Raw genomic sequence first — 6,000 nt, forward strand, 5'->3', positions numbered from 1 at the left:
TTCTTGACCGAAACCAGGCTTAAACATCCATGTTGCTGTGAGGCTATTCTGAGTTTTATAAATTAATTCGTCCACCAGGTAGAAACATTTCGTTTATTGTGTTTAACGTTGATGTACATTTCTGTATTACTGCCAGCCAATAGAAATAAAGTAACGTTTTTTATGGAGCAACTGATTTTTCTAATTAAAAATAAACACGAAAATATGTGTTTAAGTAAAAAAATATATAGCATAAACTATAAAAAACATTTTCTTCTACGATGAATATTATTCGGCGAAAATGATGTCTGGTATGAAAAATAAAGAAAATAAACATCATATGACACTGTAAAAAACAATTTATTAGCAGGCTCTATAGTTTAATTTTAAAGCTATCTACGTGTATTTCAATATGCGGCCCGGCATGGCCAGGTGGTTAAGGCACTCGACTCGTAATCCGAGAGTCGAGGGTTCAAATCACCGTCGCACCAAACATGCTTTCCCTTTTAGCCGTGGGGGCGTTATAATGATACGGTTAATACCACTATTCTTTAGTAAAAGAGTAGCCCAAGAATTGGCGGTGGATGGTGATGACTAGCTGCTTTCCTTTTAGCCTTACACTGCTAAATTAGGGACGGCTAGCGCAGATAGCCCTCCTGTAGCTCTGCACGAAATTCAAACCCAACCAACAAACAATTTCAACACGCGGATGACGTAAACAAATAACCATTATTTCTCTATTGATACACAATAAACCAGACTGTTTGTAGAAGTAAAGCTACGTCAGACCGTTCACTAAATGAATCCGTAGTGCAAACTGATGCACCACATTGTAGCAGAATGCAGATGTTTATACAAATTAAGTTTTTTCTTGAATAAAATGTTAGTTACTTTGATAAAATAGAAACAAATTATTCAGTCGTTTTGGTTGTGTGGTTAGGGCGCTCAACTCTCTGGTTCGAATCCCCCTCACTATCGGGATGTTATGTTGTGACGCTCAATCTCACTATTCTTTGGTAAATGAGAAAGCCAAAGGGTGGCAGTGAGGTTGATGACCAGCTGCCTTACCTCAAGTCTCACACTTTCAAATTAGAGACGGCTAGCGCAGATAACAGGAAACACGAACAGAAAAAGAATTCTTGACTCGCAATTGGTTCGAATCCCTCCAAATGGGAGATAATCACTTCTGCTATTCTTTAATAATACAGTAAACCCAATTATTGGCGGCGGGCGATGATGAATAACTGCCTTCTCTCTGATCTTTTGCTCTTAAATTACTGGTACCTATCGTGTAACTTCGAGTGAAATTCAAGTTACGAAAAATATAATAATTCATTATTTGAAATGGATTATCGTGAACAAATACACTTTTAAATTCAACAAGGCTTGTATTTATTTTAATATCACTATTTAACGATATAAGAAGTTTATTTTTTTCAAATGACAAATATTGCAAATTTTGTGGTTGAGACGGAAGGAAGACATGTCAAAGACTTTTTTATATTGATAAATATCAAAACTTCACTAAGTGATTGTAGTATCAGCAACTTTAAAAAAAAACTTATTTTATTTTACAAGTCTATAACAGTTTCACGTCAGTTTTATAATAATATTTATACGACATTAGACTTATTATTTTTACTTAACATTTTTTTTGTTAAGGTACAACCTTAAAACCAAGGGTTCGATTTCTCTTGGTGGACACAACAGATATTCCGAGGTACTATAACGGTTATCTTAATATACATTTTTTTCTTTCTGGTTTATTTCTTTTTAGTCTTCTCTAAATGCACGTGAATTGGCGAATTGTAAACATTCTGATCGTTCTTCTTTCTTGTTGATAGACAGACAAAAAAAAATAAAAATTCTCTTTCAATTAGTTACAATATCTATTTTTACTCCATGTCTATCCGATGTCATCCTTCCCCTCTTAGTTTGGAACATTATATACAGGCACCCTGCTAATTTCGCCATTTATCATGAGTCCCTGTAGTTGACACGTGGGATGTTGAACCCCTCTACCTCGTGACCTCGTGCCTCTGTACTGGGGCAGGTCATATTTTTGGTACGTACTTGAGTCTTTCGCAAGTGGAAATTGATGCTGACAGAGATAAAATTTGGCATCATACAACCGTTGGGTGTAAACCCACTTGTTGTTATGACAAGTCAAACAAATAATCCCTACATTTTCTTCAATACGACAATAAATCTAAAACAAAAACAAAATGACATCGAAAAATAAAATTACACGTGGCTTCCTCGTGAACGAGATGAAGTATTATATTAATGAATCTAAATATTAAAATTAACGATCTTACTGAAGCCAAGAATTTGCTGCAACACTAAACTACTATAATACTAAGTATATACTACATACTAAAGTGCTATAATACTACATATATATACTATAATACTAAACTGCAGCCTACGTTCTTCAGTACATTAAAAGTATCTTTATCCTCACGGCTCAGCGGTATGTTTGTGGGGGTACAATGCTAAAAATTGGATTTCGATACCTGTGGTAGAAATAATATAGATAGGTCATTGTGTAGCTTTGATCTTAACTACTCCTTAATTTTTACTTTTGAACCTCTAGGGTACTAGTTACCAAACATAGGGTTGACAATGCTAAAATTCAGGTTTCGATACCCGTGGTGAGCACAGCTCATGTAGTTCATTGAGTAGTTTTGCGCTTAACTACATATTAATCTCTTTAAAGCCCTATTTACTAAACATCTGAAGTTTACGGATTTTTAAAGCTAAAACCAGAGGTTCGATTCCTCTCTGCAGACTCAGCAGATAGTCCTACATGGATTTGATATAAGAAAAACACACACACTCTCTTTTCATTATAATTCTGAAAGAGAAAAACCTTAAAAAAAGATTATTTATATTTTCAGAATAGCTAAAATAAATTTTTAGGGGATAATTTTTTCTAATTTTATAAGATTATGCCTATGCAACTTAACTCTCAATATCAAGTTATTACTTTCCCCAATATACAACATATTATATTTATATTTTAAAGCAAAAGTGATATTTTTAGAATTACAACAAAAAGAGACTGCATGGCTAGCTGGGCTAAGGAGTTCGACTCGTAATCTGAGGGTCGTGTGTTTGAATCCCCGTCGCACCAAACATGCTCGCCCTTTCAGTCGTGGGGGTGTTATAAGTTGCAATCAATTCCACTATTCGTTAATAAAGAGAGTGTTCAAGAGTTGGCGGTGGGTGGTCATGACTAGCTGCCTTCCCTCTGGCCTTACACTGTTAAATTAAGGACGGCTAGCGCAGATAGCCCTCGTGTAGCTTTGCGCGAAATTAAACAAACAAACCGAAAGAATATCCCACCTTCACCCTTTCAGTCCAATAATTATATTTTCTAATTCGAAATATCTAATTGTAGACTTTAAACAATTATTTCTATTAGAAGTTACAACACTTTTTTGTTTTTTTATACTCAAAGTATTTTAAAACTTATGTATATAAATTTGGAGGTTGCCGTTTAGCCAGAATTATTATAGAATTTTCCGCAATATTACTTTACTTCTTATTTGAAATATACAGCTTTATCTATTTGTTTTAGAATAAAATTAATACTAATTAACCAATACCTACAGATAATTATTTGTGTCTGCTGATGTAACATTTGTATTATTATTATTATTATATCTAATTCTTTCTCCTCCTACCGGCTTAAAACGTCGACCAATAATCTTCTTTAGATGTTGAATTTTTATAAAAATTATTTCAATTATTTCAATCTTATATTTGTCACGTTCGATAACACCATGTAACAATATTTTTACTTTTCTTGTTCCTGGACAGAAAGGGTTATTTCCCAGTTGCTTATGCCTAAAGTGAATGGAAAAGACCTATTTTTCTCTTTCAAACTTTGCTTTTGTGACCTGGGAGCGTATAACGAAAACATGATGGGAGACTATATTTGGGGGCTGATACGTGAAAGTTATTTACATTACAGTCGCAAATCTCGAAAAGCTACTCACTTCTAAACATTTTGTATAACTTTAGTATAAATACATGTAAATCTTGATTCATATGTTGTTTTATTCAGACCTTATGTAAATGAAAATGTGCAAATTTGCCGTTTTTACACAGAAAATAGGTTAATTTCTAAATTTCATTATCCAGGTCACAAAAGCAAAGTTTAAAGGGAATAATGGTCATTTTCTGTACTTTTACAACATAAGCAATTAAGAAATAACACATACTATCAAGGAACATAATTTGTGTTAGGTAGTGTTATGTATTAAGGTATTATTTTAACGTTTTGTTCAATGAAGATAACCTTCTACGAAATATAGAAGTTTCATAAAGCTTAAGCCTCGGTGAAAGCTCGAACGTTCTTGAAAAAAATACAGTATAAACCACGTCAGACAGGGTGAGAAAGAATTTATAATTAGTTCAGAGATCGTTAAAGAGTATATGTTTAACAGTGTAAGTTGGTCTGTGATTCAATTATCGAATAAGTTATTCATTAGTTAGCAAGTTAGTCAGATAACGCACTTGTTATCCATCGATTAGCGAGAATTTTTTCAAGTGGCTTAAGCCTTGTCTGTGACTTAGGCATATATTGGATTTTGGTATATATTCAACTTTTGTTGAAGCCATGTTTGTGAAGTTACACCCACCATTGAACGTAGCCTGTATAGAACGTAACTGAAGAAATAAATTAATTTGTTAACATTAACTGACTGAAAATCACATTATTTTTTACAAATAATCCAAAAGAACCTGCTCAACAAACCTATCAGAAGTGGAGTTATTTTGGTGAAAATAAAATAAGTCTTGCACTAAGTTCAAGATGATAAAGCAAGCACGAGGTGAGACGAACGAATTATGAAACTGTAGCGAAAAGAGACAGAGTATTAAAGAAGAAAAAAAAGAGGGGAGAAATCCGGAAAATTCAAAGAGGATAAAGAGGAAATAAATAGAAAATTAAAAACACGAAAAGAAATTACAACAAAAGACCAACGGTCTATGAAGTAAATGTGGTACAAAAGGCATATTTTGTAATAATTTCCAAAGTAAATGGATAGAGTAATGACCAATAAGCTTTTCATCTTGTTGCCCATTTCAAAGAACCTGCTCAACCTGACATTAAGTAACTTTTAAGCCGAGACACAACAACTATCAAGCATTTGCATCTATCTTATCCAAGTTTAAAGTGACACACTAGAAATAAGTTTCCAAAATGAAGACTGAGAGCATAGTATGGAAGATTTGGAATGGTTTGTCTAATTTTCTACCATGATGCTCTCATAAAATGATGGACTAGTTGGGAAATGATCAGTTCATGACAGACAGATGCCATGACAGATGAAGATATAAATTAGGCTGAAGTAAAGTAGATGTAAAACAAAATCAACAGTTAGTGGTAGAACATCACTCTATTAAAGTGGCAGATTAAAAAAGAACCAAAGTTACCAACTAGAAGCTTTGAGATCATCAGATTTGGTTGTTATGAGCTATAAACTCCCATTAAAGATAGTCTAGAGGAACAGGAGAGATTACTTGGAAAAGTGATAACATGGAATGGATGAAATAAGCCAAAAGATATTATGTGTTTCAAGTGTAAATTTAAATGACATATTGCGAAGAATTTCAGCCAGAAGCCTGAAGGAAATAAATTATCCTTACAATGAAGACGACACCATGAAGAATCAATAGCTGATAATAAACCAAGCAAAATATTCCATAAGGATGAGTCTCTGAGTCAAATAGATCAAAGGATTGTAAAGAGCTAAACAGACATTGAAAACAGAAATTAGTTGGATTGATGGGGTAAAGTTCAGTTGGAAATATTCCACCTGCTACAAATGAAATAAAAAGCTTATAATTTAATGAAACCAGTTCACGAGTCAATGAGCTTGTCGATTTCATGTTTCGCACTATGTTTTCCGGCTACAGCTGCTCGACCATATTTTGTAATGAAAGGTTAGAAATAACTTTCAAAGGAGATGAAATGATGCAAACAGCACGTGGACATAAAATTCTGAAAAC

This window comes from Tachypleus tridentatus, unplaced genomic scaffold, assembly GCF_004210375.1.
Source record: "Tachypleus tridentatus isolate NWPU-2018 unplaced genomic scaffold, ASM421037v1 Hic_cluster_1, whole genome shotgun sequence".
Taxonomy (NCBI): Eukaryota; Metazoa; Arthropoda; class Merostomata; order Xiphosura; family Limulidae; genus Tachypleus; species Tachypleus tridentatus.